At 36.4% G+C, this 27251-nt stretch overlaps 1 long non-coding RNA gene across 1 annotated transcript; it reads left to right on the forward strand.

Moving 5' to 3' along the window:
• Positions 1-648: 648 nt before the first annotated feature.
• LOC129719111 (uncharacterized) lies at positions 649-21464 on the forward strand. Its single transcript, XR_008727130.1, has 3 exons — positions 649-977; positions 1137-1372; positions 1487-21464. It is a non-coding gene; the product is annotated as an uncharacterized LOC129719111 (long non-coding RNA).
• Positions 21465-27251: the final 5787 nt, after the last annotated feature.

Genomic DNA, 27251 nt, shown 5'->3' on the forward strand with positions numbered 1-27251 from the left:
ATATGCATTTTCATGCTGTAAAATGCATTTTTCCCTATTGATCAATACAATCAATGTGATTCATTACTTGAATACAATTTCTAAACCTTGTTTTCGTGAAAAAGTTGTTGATCAAACATCTTATAATACCAAATGTAGATGTCGCGTAGGTTCAATAAGTATTGCGTTTGCTTGAATGTTGAATACATGAATACTTTCCGATACCTAAAAGTTTAATTCTCAGAAATTTCCGATCAGGAAATTTTGGTATAAGTGTCGCTTGATTTCAGTATTTTTTACCTTCAAGATGCCAAGTGACGCCACAAATAGCCGCCAACTTCCGGATTAACATAAATGGGAACACTCCGGTAAGTTTGCTGAATTGAAGACTACACTACTACATACAAGCATTAGGCATAGATGTGACGAAAAATTTATTTTGATTTTCAGGTAAATTTTCTTTCGCAAGAGGTAATCATTCAGCTACGGGAGAACAACCTTCGAATTTTATTTTATTAGATTTTATTAGTATTAGAGCCCCTTTTGACTACCAATGAGCTGCGCTTGCGGGGTCAATCCGATCGTTGTTGATGTATTAGTGTCACCAATGACTACCTGGTGCCTTATATAGTTCATACGCCGGTCGTATTCAGCATCATTCGGCCTCAAGCAGTGGAGTAGATCAGACGTGTTCAGTGGATCATTCGAGAGATGGTAAAAATTGTAAAAAGTGAAAAAATGTGACATCATCAACCAACCCCGTTCAACAACTGAATGCTATAATTCAGTGTATACTGTGCTCAGTTTCAAGTGCCGAAAAGAAAATTATTGGTATTTTTCTGCCAGAACCAGTGAAAGTATAATTTTCAACTGTGAAAAAATGGCGTTTCCCTGCAACGGGTGCCAACGTTTTGAGGAAGCCATCTTGGAAAAATAAAATGGCCGCTTGCCAAACCGCATTGCGGAGGCTGGAAAATCGAAAATTGTCTCCCTCATCGGTAAGCACCGCTCTAGATTGATGAATAGTATAATTTTGAGCTAATATTTTATTAGAATTTGAACAATTCAAATAAAATTTCTTTACTGCTGTTCAATTAACTTTTTCTTCACAGTAATTCAATCAGTAAAGTTAGTTATTCTTTTTTTCATATTTATAGATTCATTCTCATGCTGATGCTCACAGGAAAGGCATTGTCAAAATGCATCTCAGAGCATACCAACGTGTTGGGGGATTGAATCGATATATTGATCAACTGCATTCTTTAGCTGACCTATAAAAACGGATTTCTATCCGAAGGGCCAATATGCAGTGATTGTAGTAAGCGATTAACTTTAGCAAATAATGCTGTTTTGCATAGCGGAGGCAACAAACGGGAAAGTTTTCCTTTTACTGGTGAGTGAACCATGATCAAGTTTTTCGTTAAATGCGAGTTTTATAATGGCGGCTTGTATAATAACGTGTCTTCTGAGCAAATTTATTTCAACGCTTTTTTTATTGCATTTACAGACTCACATGCACTCGAGAATGACCGAATATCGAAATTCATCTCTAAGCATGTTTCGTTCTGTTACTCAGTTTCCCTGCAAAAACGGATGACACTTCGGAACGTCAAACCGGCGTCATGGAGATCAATACTTCAGCCTGTTCAAGAAGCTGAACGATATGGAGAGAGCCGTTCTCATGAGCTGATGGTCTACAAGCATCTGGTAAAATTCATTTCATCTGTAATCAGTCTCATTAGACGTGTAAGAAAACAATTTTTTTTTTCACAAACTCTCAATGGGGCGAAAAGGGTTTGATGGCGCCCACTAAATCAAACTGTAGTTAGTCTCAGATACTACCATTGTAAGTTCTTTTTAAGTTCTATTTCTATTATTTTTACGACCACTGTAATTTCTCTATATATTTCTATTTACAATTCGTATCCGCGAAGGCAGACATCAGTTTGCTCTTCTCTTCAAAACTAGGTCGTTTTAGAATATTTGCCGACTAAAGCATAATTCTAACTACACAAAAGTACCAACCGTTGAAATTTCGAAGAAATTCTATAGTTTATCCTAGTTTGCCACTGAATAAAAACAGTGGCATAACGCGAATGCATACAAAATGTCGAATGCAGGTCGTTTGCAGTAATGATCTTTATTAGAAAAAAAAGTTACGTGTTAACAACACAAAAACGTTCACTCTTTGACAGTCACACGCAATTTAAAAAAATCGACGAAGGTATTGAAAAACAACACTAAAGGCTTGTGGAATATACGCAACCACTAAAATTTCTCAATATTTTCTATTTCCTATTCGTATATCCTGGTCACGGCATCATATGATGTGCTCACACTGTGGATGCATTTGGTGCCCCCTGGTGGAAATAATTAAGAAAAAATGCTCCGGGTGCATTTTTTCTCTACGGTCAGCTTTGATTTTTGTAGCATTGACATTTTGCTCCAAAGTAGTCTTGTTTTCACGTCTTTGTGTTTTTCGCTCGATTCACGATACTGTATTGTATTTTATTATCTATATTCATACTTGCGCAAAACTTCTATCCGATAATTATCCAACAGATGTATTTCGAAACGAGACATTATACTTAAATGATATTTTCTTGAACGATTGTGGTTCAATATAGCAGTGCAACTCTAACTGGAGTTCCCAGGCCACTGTTGTTTCTCTATATATTTCTATTTACAATTCGTATAGATTTTGGAGCCCTGTGATATTGTGATATTGAAATTTCGTTGCAGTGCCCATGAGGATAAAACCAATCACTATAGTTTCGGATATGTTTTAGAAATTCGTTTTTTGTTAGGTATAAAGACTGAGACCGTAACTGTAGCTTGTCGTTAGGAATTCATTATATAATTTTCCCAATTTGATCCTATCAGTCGTGCGTTGTTTTTACGCTCTCTTTTCTTTCGATTACGATAATTTCTCAATACTTTCTATTTCCATTGGAGTAAGAATTTTGAGTTAGGTGATAAATTGAATAACCTTTACACGCAAGGTAAGAAAACTGAACGACAATGCTGCACCAATTACTGAAATTTCTCAATATTTTCTATTTCCTATTCGTATGCGACCAGGTATTTGGTATGGTACGAATCCATGTAGCAAAAAAAACACCATCTGGAAAAAAGAGTGGCATGCCAAAATCGTGCTTAGACATTCAACCTAGCACAATAACTGTAAGTTCTTTTTAAGTTCTATTTCTATTATTTTTGCTTGGATTAACGGCAACGAATAAAGCAAAATAAAAACCCTTGAGTCGTAATCCCTGCTGCGAAAAAGAATTTGTAAATCTCTTCAAAACTAGGTCGTTTTAGAATATTTGTGTATTCAGACGTTGAGCTGGTTTACGACCAGCTTCGATCACTTTAAATTCTTTTTAAGTTCTACTTCCATTATTTTTGCTGGAATATAAGACCCCAAATTTTTATTCTTCTAAAATCAGATCGTTCTAGACGGTTCCCAGGAACAAAGGTTCCTGATGTTGACATTCTTCCTAACAGAAGAATTTGCTGATCTCTTCAAAACTAGGTCGTTTTAGAATATTTGCTTGCATCGTAGCTTCGAAAATAGCTATGTGCAAACTGAGGAAGTGACAACGAAGTCTCAGTAGCACCAAGCAGTTTCCAGTTATTCTGCTAAACTATTTTTACTTAAAGTTAAGACCCCGAATTCTTATTCTGTTCCGACTGACGACCCAGAAACAGAGGTTCTTGATGTAGACATTCGAGGCTCAACAGAAGAATTTGCTGATCTCTTCAAAACTAGGTCGTTTTAGAATATTTACGAGAACCTGAATGTTCACTGCGTGTCATATTTGACGAGAGAAATTCTAAAAAGCACTTCCAATTGTGGAAACGAAGTGCGATCGATTTAATGGCTTTCTTAGTATTGTGTAATTTTGCTTTTGTTTACAATCGCTTCGAACACTTTGGAAGCTTGTCACGATTGAACTTTTTCACGGTTGAAACTCAACATTACGTGGTGTTCAAAAAGAACGGATTTAATCACTGTAATTTCGGATATGTTTTAGAAATTCGTTTTTTGACTTTAAATCCCTATATGATTTTGTCTTTGCCTTTACGAAGTTGAACATAAACTGTTTAATTCTGCTGAAAATTGTTACAATGAAAGAAATAGCATGAAATGGCATTTGTCTTTGCCTTTACGAAGTTGAACATAAACTGTTTAATTCTGCTGAAAATTGTTACAATGAAAGAAATAGCATGAATGTCAAACGTAGGTATAAAGTGTAGTACACTAGGTGGTTATGTTTTAGAAATTCATATTTTACCAAACGGTGTAATTAGAGAACCAACAATATGTGATTTCTTTCAAATTCTATTTCAATTTTTTAAGAAACAACTTTTAAAGTGTCTGTGATACCTTTCTTAGTTAAACCACAATTTCGTGTTGCACTGCAACCATGCAGGAGCTCGTGAGTAATGTGCGTTACAGTAGTCTGTTATCGAATACCTTATGAGAAACCAACGAACTTTAATTTCACAATATTACAATATGCATTACAAATTTGACCATTTCGTGCAGTGCGTGTGTGATAGAATATAATAAGCTGTTAAATGGTCCAAGCTACAACTTACCACTGTGAAAGGAATCGGCGGTATCTGATATCGAACCGTGATATTATCACTACGGAATATTATTTTTAGAACCGTGCGACGGTTTAGAGTAAAATAGCTCTCTGTATTTTATTGTAAAACCGCATTTCGCTTTTATCAGATTGGGGGATTTACCAAAAGTGGTCAGTTTTTTTTCTGTTTCTGGCAAACCTTTCCCAAGTTAGTATATTTTCAAGAACAAATGCTACGAAAATTGTCAGTAATGAAAGTGAATGACAACATCCGTTCTATTAACATAGAGTTAATTAAAAAAATGGAAAACTATAAATATTGGAGCTGGGATGTATATGTTTCGAACAACAGCACCATTAACAATCACTGTAATTTCGGATATGTTTTAGAAATTCGTTTTTTGTGAAGCAGTATGTAGTGTTTGATTTGTTCGGCAAACTGTACAAACGTTTGCTCACGATCTTCCATAGAGATACACAACTTCATTCAATGCTGTGCGCGGTGATGATTCCAATAGAGAAATGACATTCTATTACGTTTAGATTTCTTGTCCAGACTAACTAAGTGCATTCCCTAGTAGTATAGAATGCTAGCAATTGTTATCGTACCGTGATATTATCACTACGGAATATTATTTTTGATTTGTGAAGCAGTGCAGTCTAAATAAGTCTAGAAAGAATTCACGTTCATGAGAGAAGAAATATGACTTAAAATTTGCGAATTAACTTGCTGTGGCTATTTGGGCGGATGAAATTTTCCCTGCGGATATTTTGTCTCGTTATAAGGTTTCATTAAAAGTCGTCATCATATGACCAAAGGTCGCATGAGTGCGAAAACAGCAGCATACACATATTATGTGATATAATGTGAGCAACACCTCTCAAGGATAATTTTTTTTTCTGAAGCTATCACAAAACCCGATCAGAAAGACAAAACAAAAATTTGACAGAAGCTGTTAGCTTGTTATGGTCCCGCTAGGTGTTAAAATAACAGAAATTAGGACAACAATAGTTCTACTAATATCAAATCCATATCAAACTTCGTCACGAACGTTTAAGCTTCCTAACAGAATAAAATAGCATATAAACAGTATAATAACAGCCACTGTTAGAAACAACAGGTTTCGCAAGGGACGAACAATTTGTTAGACTTGTTTCAGAACAACTTAATTTCTGGATTTTTCACTATAACTCATTAAGATCCAATTTTGTTTTCAAAAGCGTGTGGGAAAATACAAAATCGTATCAAAATATGTTCTTTGTATCTTCTGTTGATAGAATTTTGTAATATTTTAGTTATGCTCTTCTGATCGGGAGGCAACCTTATATAAGGCATACCCAGGTGATAAGCTTACGTAACTATATATTGAATCGAACACCAATCACAGAAATTTCTCAATATTTTCTATTTCCTATTCGTATATAAATCGTTTACTACAACCGCGTTTACAAGCCGCGAAACAAACCTCGTTTGTCTCAACACAAAAACGTTCACTCTTTGACAGTCACACGCAATTTAACTTGACTTTATGGAGATAGAAGACATACGACTTACAATTTGCAAATTAACTTACTGTGACATTCTAAAAGAAACCGACCGTTATCTTAGTTCTAGAATTCTCTGAAAGTCGTCATCATATGACCAAAGGTCGCATGAGTGAAAACCCAAGCATTTCGCTATGCTGAATAGATCACCAATTACAGAAATTTCTCAATATTTTCTATTTCCTATTCGTAAAGGATATTCATCTTTGGAAATTTGCAGGGTATTCAATAAATAATAAACATCATCGGAAGAATGATCGTTTTTATTGATACTTAAGCATTTTCCGCCGATGTAAACTCGCGCTCGTTACAATGACTCGGGGGGAGGGTGGATCTAAAATCAGAAAGGAAATGTTATTGTTTTGTGTGTTTGATTATACCACATTCGTAAGTGGATCATACAAATTAGGCTATGTGGCACGAAAAAGAAATGGTTGGGGATAACCTTAACAACCCGTGGTCACTGAGGTGATAACGATCATGGCAGCGGATCGGTTTTTGAAGCGTGATATTATCACTACGGAATATTATTTTTATTAATGTAAATGTTTTCGCCATAAAGTCGTCATCATATGACCAAAGGTCGCATGAGTGCCAACAGAAACAATCACTGTAAATTCTTTTTAAGTTCTATTTCTATTATTTTTATTCTAAATGCGTTTTGCATTGGAGTAATTAATCACCACTGTAATTTCGGATATGTTTTAGAAATTCGTTTTTTGTGTTTGCTCATTCTATTAAGCTTGAAATTATTAACCTCAAAGACCAATTCAGTCCTGTCGCGGTCGCCATGTGGGTTTGGGATAACTGTTGGAATGACTTGACGAGTTTAAAGTGGCATAAGAATAAGTTCGTTAATTTTCTCTTATCGATACAAAGTCGTGTACATACAAATGAAGCGCGAGCCTTTGCCTCAAAAAGAGAATGAGAGAATGAAATGATAAAAGAGACCTGGTAACATGTACTTTTGACTTGAATTGTATGACGGTCGGTAACCCGTCGTGTACTGTCGAATTCTGGTAATTTGAGAACGGTCGTGGCTGAGTAACAAAAGTTGCATCGTTGGCGGTTCGAACATGGGCAATTGAACTTGGGTGTTATTGCTCACGTTGCAAGACCCAACCGATGCAGTTTTGTAGCTGCTCACACACACACACACCTGTAGGCCTATCGGCCTACGCATACCCACAACAAAACAAACACCGAACCATTCACTGCGCGTACTAGCGCGCGTGCATGATCGACATAGCTAGCGTCATCGATCGTTGCAACAAGTATATCGATAACGTTCTGAAGGAAATCATAGTAAACGGAAACAAAGTAACGAGATATTTGTTTGGAGTGTTGGGATGGTTGTAAAGCTTTAAGTTATAGACTTATAAACTCATGGAAAAGGAAAAGTTGGTATTTTGTTGATTCTAATATTTAATTCATGGGCACGTAAATTGGGAATTAAAACCTCACAATTTTGTGGGTTTAATTTTACCACATTTCAAATAATGAAAATGCTTTCGCCAAAAAGTCGTCATCATATGACCAAAGGTCGCATGAGTGCCAAAAGAAACAACTGCTGTAAATTCTTTTTAAGTTCTATTTCTATTATTTTTATTCCAAATGCGTTTTGCATTGGAGCAATTGATCATCACTGTAATTTCGGATATGTTTTAGAAATTCGTTTTTTGCGTTTGCTTGGTCTACAAAGCTCAAAATAAAAAGTCAGTTTAATTATGTAGGTCGATATTTAATGTATTCACTTGTTCACAGTGCAGAATTGATTTCGAACCGTGATATTATCACTACGGAATATTATTTTTGTATCTAATATAGTTATTGTTCCTTCCACGGGAGCTCTACCAAAACTTAAATAAATGTAAAGACTTATAATGCATATTCTTGGGAGAACGAACTATGGTGAATCAAGAGAGTAAAGACCTCAAGGGTATCCACCAGTACGGACCTAGTAACGCACAGAATTGAACAACTCAAAAGTACGTGAACAAGTGTGCCGTTTTTTCAGTGATTTTTGTCTTATATACTATTTGTACAATGTTATCTCAACCTATCCCAATGGTAGAACGGAAGAGAAGGCTGAAGAGCCGGGCTCGATAATACACTACTTATATAACGCTTATAAACCAACAAACTGTAGTTTCTTTCAAATTCTATTTCAATTTTTTTGAAAAAAATGCGTAAGCATTGCAGTTGCAGTTGTAAACCGGGAGAAGATTTTTTCTCGCTGTGAGAATATTTTTCATCTGCTAAGCAAGATTCATTTCAAAACGTGATATTATCACTACGGAATATTATTTTTGCGTAGAATGTTAAGATTGTTCGGATGTAAACTTGGTTGTTAAAATTCGGTGAGATAAAACCAAAGTTCACAAGAATACCAGAAGGAAACAATCACTGTAAGTTCTTTTTAAGTTCTATTTCTATTATTTTTAACAAAGTTTTAAATTAAAACTTTCAGGCATCAAATTAAAACAGAAAACAGTAAGAAAGTTTTTATTGTTGCCCAAATACATACCACATGGTTTTGTCAATCTCTTCAAAACTAGGTCGTTTTAGAATATTTACGAACAGAAAAATAAGCTATTATATCCAATCAACCACTATAATTTCGGATATGTTTTAGAAATTCGTTTTTTGCGAAGAAGAAATGCGAGTTAAACGAAGAACAAGCAAACAAAAACATAACCTATTACCAACACACTGTAGTTTCTTTCAAATTCTATTTCAATTTTTTTGAAAAAAAAAAGTATGAATGAAGCAGAAGGAGCCAACGAAATTGTCTCCAACGGATCCTTCGATTTTGTGAAAAAAAGCTAACTTGTTTACGAGGCTAGTTATTTTAATTTTTCGCATTATTCTGCATCAAACTATACAATTTTATTTTACCAACACACTGTAGTTTCTTTCAAATTCTATTTCAATTTTTTTGCAGAACTTTTTAGTCTCAAAACAGAACTTTAGTCAAATAATGCAAAACTGGGCTTTGTAACGTGATATTATCACTACGGAATATTATTTTTGTCTAAATTACAAAGAGTTCGCTTAAAGTCGTCATCATATGACCAAAGGTCGCATGAGTGGGTTTTGAAGTAAAACTCTTCAAACTGTAGTCCAAATGAAATTTAGTACAGGTGTAGAGGGCGCTGCGAGCCCCCCTACCGGGATCTTGTGATAAGGATCGTGATAAAAAAACACACACAAGATTTCCGTACGTATGGTCAGAAGAACCACACGGAATCACTCTTAGATAAAAAGATTGACTTTATACTCAGAGTGAGAGGTTTTCCTCTCCGGTCTCTGAGCTACCGTTTATCTAGCTATACTTTTCAGGCCTGCGCTCTCTCCCGGCCCATTTCATTTTTCGAACTTAAAATCTAGAGCGTTAGTTATTTTTATTGAGCGTGGTAAACTTGCGCTCTGTAACACGCGCGCTAACTCGAGCGCTAAAAACCACGCGAGAACATGAGCGACGCTGGGCGAGTTTTGTTTGTTTACCACCGAGTTATGCAATGTCTCGGTGGCTTTGGTTCATCGCGGAATGTAAAACGTTGGCATAGCAGAACCGTTCGCGGTCTTTCTTCAAGATCTCTTGTGTTTTCTTAACCAATGAACTTATCTTAGGGGACAAGGGCAGACGGCCATGTCTCGGTTTTGCATTCCAACTGTTTTTATGTAATTCAGCAGAAGGCTTTCATTCTTCTGGGCTAAGCTAAAAACGTACCTTTAGGACCAATATTTTGTGACGGAACAATGGGCTCTTTCGCAGGATGTGACATCACACAGGGATTTGAGTTTGATTTCTAGATTGAGAGCTAAGAGCTACAACTGAACAAATCGCTATGAATCCACGACACGCTTGTGTTCCTGAACATTCATTGCGATCACATTTTTTCCTAAAACTAACTGTACATTTAAAGTTCTTAGTATATAAAACCACTGTAATTTCGGATATGTTTTAGAAATTCGTTTTTTACGGATGATTTTCAACAAATGAGAATGAACTAAGTTCGAAAAATTTAGCATTACGGATCTATTTGGAAATGTCTTAGGGTGGGACAACGGCTAGTAATAGTCACGCCAGGTGTCTACTGGGGTTCTTCGCGACTAAGTTGCGACTCCCAAAGCATCCTCAAGCAATTTTGTTCTGTTTTCGAAATGCGATATTTGCCATTTGATATTTGTACCCCGTTAACAGTTTGTATACTCAATCGATCAATAGGCTTATCTTCTGAGTCAATTTTCACTACAATTTTCGTCTGGTCACCCACAAACGCAGCTAGTTCATCCGTGTCGACTTCAGGAGTTAAGAATAATGAACGTCTTTCTTTAAAAGGGTTAGATTCCTCGGGTTATCTTAACCGGTGTGCAAAGGTCCTTTTCGCATTCGAAAGGCTTAAACACACAAGGGACAACCTCTGAAATCTAGCGTTCGGATTAAGAAAGATCTGTGCGAGTTCGTATTTGCTAGTGGTATGATTTTATTTGGTAGCAAATCGGGTTTATATACAAAAATTTACAAATTGTAATCTTACGAACTATGCCTACGTATGGAAGAGAAAAGAGAGAGAAAATTCTCCTAAAGGAACAAAAGGAACGCGACAAAATTTCTACTCGCCTAGTCAGGTCAAATTTGCCTTTCCCTAATCCGGTACCTGAACGGGAAAAAGGTTTCGAACGTTATCGGCTTTCTTTACACGCGCCTACGACAACATTCATTCAGGTAGTTACAATGTTTACAAAGCGCCGGATTTGCATTCCCTATTTCCCTACTTAAGATGATAATGCGTACGCAGACGCGCCGGCTGATAAAAGGACTTATCGCCCTTTTCTTTTAGCATTGTCCGCCCGTAATTCACATAGTCATTGACGCTGGCTAAACCTAACAGACTGAGAACAGAACAGAACAGAAAATAGACCGCTAACGAAATTCTATACCTGCTTCTAATCTAGCACCCGCACGAAGGGTCGGTCGGGGATTATCTATGTAGCAATCTCCTCTATGAAGGGAACCTATTGCGATTATTAAATCTATTCTAATTCCTTTTATAAGAACAATATTAAATGAGTTGCTGAATGACTATATTGTCAAGTTCTAAATAATGCGTTTGCTACAATCCGCATCGCCATCATAGGGCTGTACGATGGATGTCGCTTGCTTGACAAGTTTGTTTAGATATCGTCGTCATTTTCGGTGTGTCAGTCGTTAACTTGTGGTTGTTTTCTAATTTCCTGTGCAATGTGATTTTTGTATTGTCTAATATCTTTTTATATTTCGTATAAGTTAACAAACTGAATGTGGCGTTCTCTAAAACTTCGCCAAGTTCGTCTACCGATTTTAGTTTTTTATACATAATGTCGTAAGAACGTTTGGTGTTGATTGCTTTCCTGCAATAAAGATTTAGTTCTTTTAATCGTATATTTTCTTTATCGGTCCATAGTTCGTCGTCATTCATTTGTGTTGTTATGACCTTTTGTTTTGGATAATATAAATTTATGTTTTTTTTTCGAAATAATTGCAAATTTACAATGTATATAATAATATAAAATGATCAACTTTTTCTTTGTCACATATTGTATAATTGCAAATTTATAATATTTAATCTGATTCGTCTGTGAGCGTTATGTTATTCATTTCTTTGATGATAGCCAAGTGAATCTCCTGCTTCGCGGAGTTATCGTCGATGTTCATGTTAAAGTCTGAATTGGTTACTAAATCTAGATTCGGGAACTTAGCATATTTGTTAACCAACACAGAGTTAAGTGAATGGTGAAGCTCATTGACTTTCACATGGTCAAGAGGCAATCCTTGATTGGTTTCGAATATTGGAGTAGGCTTCGTGTTCTTGCCTGGCAAGAGAGAAGGGTTCTGGATCTTGTTCTTGTTCGGATCTACTTTCACCTTCGGTTTCGGCTTAACCAAATCACCAGGTGGCTTCGGATTTGGTTTAGGCTTTGGTATTTTTTTAGGATTTGGTATTTTGCTTCGACATGGCTGAAAGTTATCCTGAATACTCGAAAGTATAAGTCAACAAAGCTATGAACTATGGTTATGGTTATGGTTGTAGCGTAGCCTTATTTTAGCTGACTTGTTTTGCATTTCGTCGCGGTTTGGGGTCTTTATCTTGTTTGTACGTTGACAGCCCAGCTCTTTTCTAAAAAAAAAAACGTTTTCGCAACGTGATATTATCACTACGGAATATTATTTTTCCGGATGTTCATCGTGTGCCACGCCTTAATAAATTCATCCGTCAGGTCTTCTTCTCCAGCTAACGATTTTGTAAACACTGTCACTCTGGTTATTGTCTCTCCATTGTGTTTGAGCGTTACTGGAACTTCCACTTCGTCCTTTTTATTGTTCTTATATCTTCTCTTCACATATGGGACCATTCTTCTTATTTCCGTGTCCCATGCCTGGTAGTACGCCAGGCACTCTTCAAAATCGTTTATATAGGATTTAGCCATATTTTTTTTTTGTTATTTGTATTAATTATCATATATTTATTGAAATTGTTTTTTTATGCATTTATATCACACATGCTTTTTGATAATTTTATCGCTTTTTTATGACGCGCTTTTCAAGTAGTGAGTATAAATAGTAAGTGGATTGCTACGATTATTAAAATTATCCACATTAAACTTTCATGTTGTTGCAGAGCTTCGCTGTGCAATTCTTGGTTGTTTATTATTTTAACCTGAGGGTCTCCATTATGAGACGTTTCAGTTTTAGAGTAAGTTTTACCCATTATTATTGAGTTTATTATTATTATTGGATGCGTCTATGGAAATTGCTACTTGGAGACAATCAATTTGATTGTGGGAACTGGTTAGTTGAAATGTTGGTTTGTGCTTGCGAAAAGGACAATTGGAATGTTGTCTGCAATCGGACTGTGGGAATTTGTTTACTAAATGTAACTGGATATTTGTTCAAAATGCTTGGATGGATATGGAGTTTTGAGTTTTAGACTCATAAACTCGGAAAGATGGAAAATGGGTTATTTGGTTTAGTGTTTAGTTTATGGGATTGTAAATTAGGAAAGGAAATGTTATTATTTTGCGGTTTTAATTATGCTACAGAACGTTATGCGATTGAAGCTTAGAAGATTCGAATACGCTGATCTTCCATGCGCTTGCCTCGAAGTATTCTTCTGGCCTAATCAAAGACTTTTCATCAAAAGTCGTCATCATATGACCAAAGGTCGCATGAGTGCCAATTGTAACAACCACTGTAAGTTCTTTTTAAGTTCTATTTCTATTATTTTTATGACAAATTGAATGTTGGTGAAGCGGAGCTTCCATATTGTGATGGGAGGAGGACTTGTGATACCGTTAAGTTTGTGACAGAACTATGGCTGCCACAATATAAGAAAATCAAATTCTTCTCTCGAGAGCTTTCCTGTTTGGAACTTAGTATAATCAACCACTATAATTTCGGATATGTTTTAGAAATTCGTTTTTTGCGAACGTTAATTGTTTAGTGATCGATTGTAATCGCGGGATTAGGCGTTTCTCAATACGGCTCTAAATTACATTACTTCTTTTCAGAAGTCTAAAAACATAAAAACACTCACGGACCCTGTAATAAAAATGTGAATGGAAAAAATTCGTCATTCATTTCGCGTGCAGAAAACACACTATATGGAATTTCGCAAAAAAATCGATCCAGAAAATCGTCTTCGCTGCGTGATATTATCACTACGGAATATTATTTTTGTTGAAACACGGACTTCTCGTTAAAAGTCGTCATCATATGACCAAAGGTCGCATGAGTGCCATTTAACATACAATTCCGGATTCTTGTAGTCAGTTGCTTCGTATCCTTGGCCCTCCAATTGTTTTTATATACTAGGGCACTGAGTGAGCCAAAGAGATCCTCTATTGGGCGGCACTGGGGCAAGTTTGTTGGGTTACGATCTTCCGGCACGAACGGTATCTTTTTCTCCTCAAGATACGCCAGCGTCTTCTTGGCGTAAGGGGGGGGGGGGGGGTCGGCAGGGTTTTGAAGGCAGAAAAAAACAGGTTTGAAAGTAAATTTATTTCTGATTATTCAACATTCAAGAGTAGTAATTGAACTATATTCTGTAAAGTATTGGTTAAAAAATATTGAAAATTGACTGAATGGTAGCAATTCTTCGCAGGCGCCTCAGAAAAAATACTTTTTGCGGTGCACGTCATACCTCAGCACTGGATCATCTGAAATGAAATAACCAAAGTTTTTCCTTTAATTTTTATGTCCCTCTAGGTATCTCTGTAGAGTTTTTCCATTTTTTTTTTTTTAATTTTTGAACTTTTTACAAGACTTGAAAGTGAAAATACCGATTTTTGGCCTAAATTCATGACTATTGTTGTTAATAATAAAAAAAATAAAATCAAAAACAAAAAAAAATCTCAACAGGGTTACCTCATAAATTATGTAAGGAAATACTGTAAAAAATTTGAGAACGATCGGTTGAATAGATTTTGAGATACAGAGTGCACCGACTCAAAAGACATCGATTTGAGAAAAACGCGTTTAAAGTTTTTCGTAGCGAAAAGACCCCTATAAAACTCAGTAAGCTATTTATTTTTTATTTTACTCACATAGGATCATCAATGCCGGGACATTCTTGAGTTACTATACTTTCATAATATGCAATAAAAAAAAATCACTTCTTTTGAACCCTCAAAACCCTACCCCCCCGTAATGGGAAGACGCCTTGTCTGGCCAGAAGACGTACTTCCCATCCGCGTGATGCTCGTTCAGGAACGGCAGCAGGATTTTATCGAGGCACTCTTCTTGATAGATTTGTTGGTTGATTGCCAAACCGCTCGGCTTAAACCAAGGCTTTGAAATGCCCCGGTCGGAAATGTATTTCACTTCAGGCGGTGTGGATGACTTGTCGCTGGAGTAGTAATTATCATTTCCTGGAATATGCGTTTTGGACAGCGGAAAATAGCTTCCGTCGTTCAGAACGAAAGACGTCCCGCGGTATTTTTTGGTCATCCACCGACACTGTGTTTTAACCGTCTCAATCTGCTCCTCCGTGTACTCCGGCGACCTCGTCTTCTTCCTGCAGACGATTCCTTCCATCTTGAGGGTCCAATGGATCAATACGTGGGAGCAGCCATATTTCCGACCGGCGTCACGCAGGCTGGTTGCGTCCTTGTTGTCAAACAGCTTCTTTAACGATGTCTTCCAAAGGTTGATTATGACCAAAGGTCGCATGAGTGCCATTTAGAACAACCACTGTAAGTTCTTTTTAAGTTCTATTTCTATTATTTTTATCAAAAACAAAAGTGGTTCTGTTTGTCTCATCAAAGCTAGGTCGTTTTAGAATATTTAAGAAAACACTATCTGCCGATTGTTGTGGCGTTCTGTAACATTTTATTAAGGAGCTATTTAATATGACTAAAACAATAACATATAAAATTTAAAAAGTACCTCGCTTCTCAGGCTCTCTGGTATTTCAAGAATTTCAACACTTTCAGGCATCTTTTCACATTAGTTTTACCATTACTTGTCCTTCATGATTGACATATAAATCCACCGAATGAGAAATTGAATTTCATTGCGATCGCTCCATTAGTCAACCAGTAAGACTTATGAATATGTCAACATGTTAAACTTAATAGACTCATCGTTCTATCGGTACCTTAACACACTAACATAAGAAGTTCTTCAAAAAATCGTCATCATATGACCAAAGGTCGCATGAGTGCCAAAAAAAATCAACCACTGTAAGTTCTTTTTAAGTTCTATTTCTATTATTTTTGCAAGCGCATAAAAGCGTTCCTGAGTCTGTAAGTTTTTGCTTACCACCCCAGCTTTCACGGGGTCGATTTACCCGGCGGGCGGCGATGCACGGGGGTACTTCTACACAACGTAGATTTACTTCGGTGGAAATAAATTTAGTTAAAACAAATAAATAACAAGAATACAATGAATAAAATAAATAAATAAAAGAAACGAAATAAAAAAACTGACCTTCCGCTCTCCTCGCTGACACGTAGAAATGGCGGGTCCTTGGCTTTTAGCTAAGGGGGCGAGCAGGGCTACTTTGGCGGAACCCCCTCAGCGACGGTGGTGAAATATCACCGGACAAACCTACTCACCGTAGACTGCCCCGGTAGCCACCGCGATGAACTACCCAGGTGAACGCGCCTTCGGTTACACCTGCTTTACTCTCCTTGACGCTTAGCTACAAAGGGGAGACTTGGCTCGATCGGCTTACCCTTTGTAGCGAGAGTGGCGAGCGTATCAGGAATCCTTTACACTTAGCCGGGGAAATATTTTCCCATATATCGGCGATCCCGCACTCAGTAAACAGTGACACAGTAACTGTCAATAAACTCACAGGTCGGGGTCTTATTACCAAACTTTCTTCACCCTCACCGAACGGTTTTCTATCTTTCGCGCCAAGAACACGGCACTCCTCGCTTCGCACACAATTTCTCCGGATCAAAAAAAAACCGTCCAAATCAGCTCGTGGTTTGTCACTTTCTTCTGGCTTCTTAGCGGTCTCAAAAATTCCTCCTCCTTGATGTTCACCAAAACAAACACACACAAAACATTGGCATCCTGCCACCGCGCTCGACCGTTTTACCGTTTATGTTGTCGCCTTTTTTGCAGCGGGAGGAGCAACGGGCCCTACTTTCATTTCACACGCGATACAATAGGGAACGATAATTTACCATCTAACATCTAATACTTCTAACATAAAAATTTAAATAAAAATTAACACAAAAACTACGAATTAAAATAAAATCAACATCATGCAGCGGCGAGCATGTTGCTTGTCACTCCAACCAAAATCAAAACAAAAACAACTCCTACACACAACTGACAAGCAACATATATTTACACGCTCGGCGTTTATTACACAAATTTGGGTTAATTGCAACCTCGAGGGTTGCAAGTCCTGTTTGACGTGTGTTTCGTCATTAAACTACCGAGTTAGTTGGAAATGTCACTATTTTAACTCTTTTGCATCTGACAATCAACTGGTCTTTACCGTCACGAGTAAATTTTTAAAATATTTCGACATCATTGTACTGTGATTTCTTTCAAATTCTATTTCAATTTTTTTGAACATCGATAATTTAACACAAAAACGTTCACTCTTTGACAGTCACACGCAATTTCCGTAGCGTTGGAGAATGAGAAGACATACGACTTACAATTTGCAAATTAACTTGCACGGATTACAAATAATGCTTCGAGTCTAAACGAGTTTCGTGTTTCGAGTTGAGATTATAGAGCAGAATGCTGTGTAATTTAGTCATCGATCTTTAAGAGCTTTTGTCTTTCAAGCAAAACCAAACGTTCCTTCGTTTTCTGGCATTTAACAAAGCGCTGGGCATTTTCGTGTTTTGCATTGTTCGATATCGTGACACAACAACAGAAAGACTTATCTTAATATATCGTAAGCCTTAAATGTAATAGATACTAACAATTGTTATTTCTTTCAAATTCTATTTCAATTTTTTGACCGAAAGATTTGGTCATACATGTTATAATAAACTTTAGGGGTATTTGATAATAAAATAGTGACTTGTGATATAAGAGATCATACCTCTTGCTTTGAGGTTCAAACATCGAATCATTTATTCAGACCATTTTGTTTTACATCGGACTTCTACATTCCAGTTTGCACTGCTTAAATCTAGTACTACAAAAGAGAAAGGAAAAACATACAATTCTCACATACTTGTGTAGCGGCGGCTGGGGCACTGGCTTTTTCCCTATTAATGTGATATTGCACTCGGCGTTTCACTAACAACTTCTTCCGATTTACTTGGTGTTTAATCACACATCAACTTACACTACTTATAACTACACTCTACCTTTACACCTTCCTTTTTTTTTTCTTCGGTGGGACTCCGTGGTTTCTCCTCACCGGCTTGATCTCTACTCCACTGACTCAATTCAATTATTCAATTATATCCCTCTGGCCGCAGAACAGACCAGATAGCTCCTCAACCGCGGTCCAACTTTTTCTTTTATTTTGTAAACCTAAACATAAACTTTAAACAAAACATTGTTACCGTTGCGCATAAACCTAAACATTAACTTGACACAAACCTTGCTGCTCTGCTGCGCATGACTAAGGTCAATAACTGTTTACCTAATGTGTTGTTCTTGAACTTCTTGCGACTGTGTTGCTTGTCGCAGCTTATGTAAGTAAAAGGTTAGGTCATTGCAAGAAAGCTAAACAATTGTTGAACCGAGTTCCTCTAGCTGACCAACCTACTGAGATGTTTTTTTTTTCTTTTTTTTTTTATTTATTTATAATTTCTCTTCTACGTAATACTACAGGAATCGAAACGATACACTTGTCATCCAATCGCGGGTCAGCTTGGTGACGCCAACGCGATTGGTAAAAGCAAATACATAACATACAAGCATGCAGACGTACGCCGCAAGCGCAGTCTGCTTGTATGTTACTTGTTTATTATTCTGGCCTTCGCAGTAGGGCTCATGTTGGGATAGGTTCTGGATATAGTGTGAAGTAATGAAATTGGATTCTTGCTCTGTGGCGTGAACTAGAGCACTTACCGAGTTTATGCACCGGGACGGGTACATTGGCTCGGCGATGCAACACGTAAGGTTGGAAATAATTTATTGTCTGAGAAAAGACATGACCCAGATTAACTGCTGGACATGCACTTACAATTGGTGAGAATGTTAAGGATTTGGTAATCGTTTTGGGACTTGTGGGAATCTTGAGTGGTTTGGTACGTGGGAAGCAAAGTGAAACTTGCTTCGGTTATTCTAGAAAACATGTGGGAAAAAAGTTCTTAAGGGTTTTACTGTTAATTTACAGTCTTGGGAAAGTTAGTTCGAAACTTGTGGGAAATTCACATCTGGAGTATATCATAATGTGCTCGATATGGAAAGTTCTTGTCGCTTGAACTCTAGCTAATATTATAGCTTGTCTTGAAGCAATGATTTGTCAATCTCTTCAAAACTAGGTCGTTTTAGAATATTTACTGCGCCATTGTCGTGACTCAGTCGGCCTTGAGTCTGAACAGTAAAGTGTAGGGGATGTAGGTTTCGTCATCGAGTGATATAGGGGGGGAGTGGGGGGGTCGTTTTGAAGGCGGAAAAAAACAGGTTTTTACAGATTTTTTTTTTGGGCGTACGGTGAAAGTAAATTTATTTCTGATTATTGTACATTAAAGAGTAGTAATTGAACTATATTCTGTAAAATATTGGTCGAAAAATACTGAAAATTGACCGAATGGTAGCAATTCTTCGCAGGCGCCTCAGGAAAAATACTTTTTGCGGTGCACGTCATACCTCAGCACTGGATCATCTGAAATGAAATAACCAAAGTTTTTCCTTTAATTTTTATGTCCCTCTAGGTATCTCTGTCGAGTTTTTCCATTTTTTTTAAATTTTTGAACTTTTTACAAGACTTGAAAGTGAAAATACCGATTTTTGGCCTAAATTCATGACTATTGTTGTTAATAACAAAAAAAATAAAATCAAAAACGAAAAAATCTTAACAGGGTTACCTCATAAATTATGTAAGGAAATACTGTAAAAAATTTGAGAACGATCGGTTGAATAGATTTTGAGATACAGAGTGCACCGACTCAAAAAACATCGATTTGAGAAAAACGCGTTTATAGTTTTTCGTAGCGAAAAGACCCCGATAAAACTTTATTTTTATTTTTTATTTTACTCACATAGAATCATCAATGCCGGGACATTCTTGAGTTACTATACTTTCATAATATGCAATAAAAAAAATCACTTTTTTTTAACCCTCAAAACCCTACCCCCCCATAAGTGTCTACTCGGGTTTACTGTCAGTATTGGAATGAATTGGTTTATTCCCTCTATGGATATCCGTTTATATATGTTGGGTTAATTCTCTGGAATGTTTAGCGGAGAAGGACTGTTTGTAAATGCGTATCATAAATCTTTTAACGCCATTTTTGAGTTCTGTTGGCTTAGCAAAACTGATGGAAAATTACGATGCGATGCAACAATGTTGCTTGTTTGAAATCTAACTTGAATCATGAAAGAATGCAAGTTTGCCGCAAATGCTTTTCAGACAAAAAGTGCACTTCATTCCCTGCTAAGAATTTTCTTCGCCCTGCCGTTGTCTCGTAGAAACGCACTCTTATCCAAACTGCAAAGTTAGCACATGTGAATACTTGAGTTGCTAATCTCTTCAAAACTAGGTCGTTTTAGAATATTTACTGCGCCATTGTCGTGACTCAGTCGGACTTGAGTGTTTTGGGGCTGAGTCCAGCAGAGTCTTATTCGTGGTTCTATACCGTGATTTCTCCGGGGACATCACTCCGTGGTTTGGTGTGATAAAATTGGCGCGATAAATTCTTATATTACATACAAATGTCTATAAAGCATGAAGTCGACTGACGAATACAAGGTTACAATGACTTTGTGAAAGTCTCAGTCACCTCTACTAATCTTCCTGGATTAAATCTGCAATCTGCCTCGGTACCAGAACATCCCGTTCAGTCTATTGACAAAATCTCGAGTGTACGTTATAATGTTTTAACACCACCTCTAGCGCGTTGTTTGTATACTTTTCGAGGGATATCTCCGCGGAGATGTCATCGGAAGATACCGGAAATTTTCCCTATACTTACCGTGTGTGCTTTTTGTCTTGGAAAAACGGCATACTCTACGGGATTGATCACTATAATTTTTTTCCTATCCAATGAAAACTGGGGCAAGGGAATTTTACCAACGCAGGAAGATTCTCTCTGATATTTTTGATTATTTACTTGTCTAAGAAGGCAGTAGTATTCCAGTAGTTCTCGCTGTGAAAAAGCAAAAAAGCTTCTTGATCATCTTGCTCTTCTGAATAAACCGTGGTATCTGTAGCCTGCAAGGTTCATGAAAGATCGACTTGATAATGGTATCGTCTTAATTTATGTTCGTTCTGCAAAAACAATCCATTCTATTGGATTTTAACCGCTCTGAGAGTTGATAATTTGTAAGTCTCTTCAAAACTAGGTCGTTTTAGAATATTTACTGCGCCATTGTCGTGACCGAAGCGAGCAACGACATGTAACGTTTCAAAGCATGTGACTTTAAAAGTTCTCAAGATTAATACCACCTGTATCTCTATTAAAATTGTTGCCAGAACAAAAAACCTTATCCTACCGGCTGCGCCAATTATGGAGTCTAGTCTAGATAATGAAGCGTGTAACTATACAAAAAAAAACTGCAAACGACACTCGTCCAAGCGCATTGAAGCTCATTTTGTATACATTCTGTGGCCACACCAGGGCGTTTCTGCTGTCGTCAATCAGAAGACATACGACTTACAATTTGCAAATTTACTTACGACTGTTTGTTTGTTTTTGTAACTGGAATAGGAAAAAAAATTACCATTAAAAATTGTCTGATTATTGTAAATCACTTCTAAAAGTTATCATACATTGTATCCCTAGATTATTCATATATTTAATATTGACTAGATTTTAAGACATTCATTGTAACAAGGTCTGTATAATATAATATAATTCCCTGAAAAAAAAAAAAAAAAAAAAAATTATAATAATAAAATTCGAAATTTTTCAATAATAAAACATAAATTGGAAAACTTTTGTTTAATTTATAATATCACAAAGTTCTTTCGGTACATGAGCTGAAGTTTATATCTTAGAAAAAGATTCAAATCTGTCGATACACATTCGAAAAGTATGTATGCTGTCTCCATGGTGATTACATTCGGTTTGCTTTTTCGTGGATTCGTCGTAAGAAAATTCTAGGAAATCCTTTGCAATGTTCACGATTTCTGTACAAATGGCCAGCTAAATAATAAGTGAGTAAGTAGTATGACACTGACGAAGAACGAGCACTCGAGTTAAATAATACATCAACGTCAAGAGTAGACACCAGCTTTGCCGTAATCTCGCAGACTGACGTATGCGACAACGAGTAAAATTTTCAGTACGAAGCTTTTTCCAAAAACGTCTGTATAATAAGTGTTAGGACGAATTTTAACAATCTGATCTGTACGTAATGCATTAGTATAATCATAAAACATTGTCTCAGTGCGTCTTGAACTGTCCTACAGGTCAGACGTTTTTTCGGTTGCTTGTGGACTGGTCTTTGACTGCCTATAGCTTCAAAGTTTGTGTTTTGTCAGTGTGTCTTTTAAAGACTACCTGAAAGTTATTTCCCATCAGTCTTTCTCAAGACTACCTACTTTTGAATTTAACATTTGTTTTAACTTTTTTCGTATCACCTGAAATGGCTGGACGGAAAAAGAAACCTCGCATCGCTGCGGGGAGGAAAAGAGAGGCATCTCTTTCTGACACATCGAGTGTTTGTAGTGACAATCCTTTTGATATTTTGCCTGAGCAAGAAGCTGGTGAAATGGAAGTTACCAATAATGAAACTATACAAAATATAAAATCTTTAAAAAAGGAGAAAGTTCCACCTATTGTGGTAACTATTTCTTCTGAATTTAATATATTCAAAAAGGAACTTTCAACGTTTGTTTCTGACGTTAAAGTTACCTATCAAATTGGCCGTAGAGGTGATTGCCGCTTATTAGCCGACTCAGTAAAGGGTCGTGATCGTCTTGTTCAGTATTTAACTGACAAGATGTACAAATTTTTTACATATGACACCAAGAACGCCAAGCCGTTCAAGGTTGTCTTGAAAGGTCTCACCAACGATCAAACCGTTGATGAGATCAAACTTACTTTAACAGAATTACTTGGCATAGCCCCTACCCAAGTAATTCTAATGAAACAAAAATCACGAGGCGAAAACAGTCAGAGAACTGGAATTTCCCTTGTTAATTATCTAATTCATTTTAACCGCAATGAGGTTAACAACTTAAAATTTTTTGAAAAAGCACATGCTTTGTATAATGTGCGTGTAAAGTGGGAAATTTATAGGAAGTATGGCGGAGGTGAAAAGCATATCACCCAATGCCGTACTTGCCAACGTTATGGCCATGGTTCCAAATTCTGTAACATGGACCAAAAATGTCTTAATTGTGGAGACTCTTCTCACAAAAAGGACACATGTCCTGTGAAAGAGAGTAAAAATTTTCGCTGTGCGAATTGTAACGGCAACCATATGTCAAATTTTTATCAATGCCCAGTCCGTTTAGCAATTGTTAAGGCAAGGCAAGGTAAACAAAATTCAATTTCTCAATTAAAACCAACTTCAAAACAAAATTCTCCAAGCGTACCAGTGACGCATAGTTTACCTACTCCTTTGCATACCCGTTTAACTTATGCACAGGTTACAGGTAGTTCGAACATTATACCGCCTAGTGTTGGTAGTTCGAAAATGACCGTTAATATGGGTAAGCAAAACAGGCTAGAAAATAATTGTACACCTATCACTCCAGCTAATATCGCTGCCGAAAATATTTTTTCTAATGTCAACTGCCTGGGGCCTATTACGGCAGGTAAACTTTCTTTTTTGCAACAGGCAATGTTCGATCTTATGAACGCCATGTTGCAGGCAAAATCAATGTTTGAAGCCATTCAAATAGGCACAAATTTTACTATTAAAATTGTTTCTAATTTAAAATTTAGCAATGATTTTAAATAAAACAATTAAAATATTAAATTGGAATGCTCGCTCATTGAAGGCCAATGAGAATGAGCTTTTTAACTTTTTAACAGTAAATAATGTGCATATTGCAATTATTACTGAAACATTTTTGAAACCTAACATAAAATTAAAATATGATCCCAATTACTTGGTTCATAGATATGATAGGATTCAGGGTTCCGGCGGTGGAGTTGCAATTGTTATTCATCGCCGAATCAAACATCGTGCTCTTCCCCATCTTGAGACGAAAGTTATTGAAACTTTGGGAATTGAAGTTCAAACTGAACTTGGGATTTTATTTATTGCCGCAGCATATTTACCATTTCAATGCACACGCGAGCTCAAAAATTATTTTAAAGGTGATTTACAAAAACTCACCAGAAATCGTTCGAAATTTTTCATAATCGGCGATTTTAACGCTAAACATCGTTCATGGAATAATTCTCAAAGTAATTCCAATGGCAAAATTTTATTCAACGATTGTTCTTCAGGATACTATTCTATTTTGTCTCCGAATAGTCCTACATGCTTTTCTTCTGTAAGAAACCCTTCAACAATTGATTTGGTGCTTACAGATCAAAGTCATGTGTGTAGTGATTTGATCACACATGCTGACTTTGATTCTGACCATCTTCCAATAACTTTTTCTTTATCACATGAATCAGTTATAAACCCTATGAGCTCTGTTTTTAATTATAACAAGGCTAATTGGGAAAGATACAAAACTCATATTGAGAGAAATTTCAATAATGAGCTTGATTTGCAAAACGAAGTGAATATTGATTCCGCTTTGGACGCATTAAAATGTGCAATTGTTGATGCCAGGAATTATTCTGTTCCAAAGACTCAAGTGAAATTTGATTCACCAATAATTGACGAAAATCTTCAACTTCTAATTCGTTTGAAAAATGTCCGCAGACGTCAATATCAACGTTCTCGTGACCCTGTTTTTAAAACTATTTATAAAGATTTACAGAAAGAGGTTAAACATAGATTTACTCTTCTGAGAAATCAAAATTTTGAGACTAAAGTTGAAAAATTGAAACCATATTCAAAACCATTTTGGAAGCTGTCGAAGATTCTTAAGAAACCTTCAAAGCCTATTCCAGTTTTAAAAGATGGTGAACGTTTTCTTGTATCCAATGAACAAAAGGCTCAAAGACTTGCTCAGCAGTTTGAGAGTGTTCATAACTCAAATTTGAATTTTGTGAGTCCAATTGAAAATGAAGTCACACGTCTATTTGATTTAATTTCTTCCCAGAATTTTTTACCTGCAGAAATAATTGAAACTAACTTGAATGAGATTAAATCAATTATTAAAAATTTCAAAAATATGAAAGCACCTGGTGACGATGGAATCTTTAATATACTAATCAAACATCTCCCTGAGAGCACAATGGAATTTTTAGTGAAAATTTTCAATTGCTGCTTCAAAATTGCATATTTTCCCAAATTATGGAAAAATGCAAAAATTACTCCCATTTTAAAACCGGATAAGAACCCAGCTGAAGTTTCAAGTTATCGACCAATCAGTTTGCTTTCTTCAATAAGTAAACTATTTGAGAGAGTTATTCTTAACAGAATGATGTCACACATCAACGAAAATTCAATTTTTGCAAATGAACAGTTTGGATTTCGCCATGGGCATTCCACAACTCATCAATTGCTGAGAGTTACTAATATGATACGAGCTAACAAATCTGAAGGTTATACCACTGGAGCTGCTCTTTTAGACATAGAAAAAGCATTCGACAGTGTTTGGCATAAAGGTTTGATTGCGAAATTGCAAACTTTTAATTCTCCAATTTTCCTAATCAAAATTTTAAAAAATTATCTTACTGATCGAACTCTGCAGGTTGTCTATCAGAATTCAAAATCTGATAGATTTCCTGTCAGAGCAGGTGTGCCTCAAGGTTCAGTCTTGGGTCCAGTCCTGTACAACATATTCACTTCAGATCTTCCTGATTTGCCTCCAGGATGCACAAAGTCATTGTTCTGCGATGACACAAGCATTTCCGTAAAAGGAAAAAGTCTTCGTGTCATATGCAGTCGATTGCAGAAAAGTTTAGATATTTTTTCTTCCTACTTGCAAAAGTGGAAAATCTCTCCCAATGCTTCTAAAACTCAAATGATAATTTTTCCACATAAGCCTAGGGCTTCTTTCCTCAAGCCAAACAATAATCACGTTGTCAAGATGAATGGGGTTATTTTAAGTTGGTCCGACGAGGTTAAGTACTTGGGACTAATTTATGATAAAAAACTTATTTTCAAAGAGCACATTGAGAGTATACAAGCCAAGTGCATCAAATATACGAGATGTTTATATCCTCTCATTAACAGGAATTCTAAACTTTGTTTAAAGAACAAACTTTTGATTTACAAACAAATTTTTAGACCAGCAATGCTTTATGCTGTACCGATCTGGTCAAGTTGCTGTTCAACAAGGAAGAAAACGCTCCAAAGGATTCAGAATAAAATTCTGAAAATGATTTTGAAGCGTCCTCCTTGGTTTGGTACACTCGAATTACATAGACTTACTGGTGTTGAACCACTAGAAGCTATGTCAAATAAAATTATTAACAATTTTCGACAAAAATCGTTGCAATCCTCAATTGCTACGATAAGCTCTCTTTATAGCCAATAAGTTAGCAATTAAGTTAGTTGTAAGTTTACTTCCCCTTTTCTGACAAGTAGGTTTAAATCCCTACGAATGATAAGTCCTAATTGCGAAAGCAAACAAATCCTAACAATTAAAATTACAAATTTCTAACAGTGTTGAGAAGTCACCATTTGTGATTGGACACACATACTCATTATTTACTAATATTTATCATAAATACTTAAGCTACTAACAAATCCCCCCTTATAAAAAAAAAAAAAAAATAAAACATTGTCGAACGTATGATTTGTGGAAAAAGGTTTATTAACTGAAGTTATGTTACCAACGTCATTTTGGTGTAGAAATAACTATTTTATTTTCCCTGTTTCTACAACCGATTGACGTAAGTCCATCGTAGTATGCGACAAGTCACTAACAAAGATTCTTTTCTCATAACTAGTCAAACAGTCGCGGTTCGATTATACGTTCTCGGAAATGGATATATTCAAATATATAGTAGCATTCGTGGCCTCTGCCATTTTCCATTCGCACTTTTTTCGTACGAAAATTACAAGTGCGCTTCAGTTGTCCACGAACATGGATCAAGCTTCGTGGCCTTAGAGGGCTATAGTATGATCAATGTTTTGTAGATGAATTTTGAGTGGTATCTTCTATCGTTTAATCACAAAAAAAAACACAAATCGGCCACTTTGGCGCTTACGTCAGTCTGCGAGATTACGGCAGAGCTGCTCTAAAGAGATCAACCAACGTTTGCTTGCTTGAGCCTGAAACCATTTGACGTCCTAAAGGTAAAAGTCGTTAGAAACGCATAGTAATGTTTCCCATGTACATAGTAATGGGAAAGTTATCGATATTTATCGTTATAATCGATAATTGCCTCATATTGATAATATCGATAAATTTTAGCGCTAACGATAATTATCGATAAGTCGCAGGCGGCAGTTCAGGTGGCACAAAG

The sequence above is a fragment of the Wyeomyia smithii genome, chromosome 1 (assembly GCF_029784165.1).
Source record: "Wyeomyia smithii strain HCP4-BCI-WySm-NY-G18 chromosome 1, ASM2978416v1, whole genome shotgun sequence".
NCBI classification, from domain to species: domain Eukaryota; kingdom Metazoa; phylum Arthropoda; class Insecta; order Diptera; family Culicidae; genus Wyeomyia; species Wyeomyia smithii.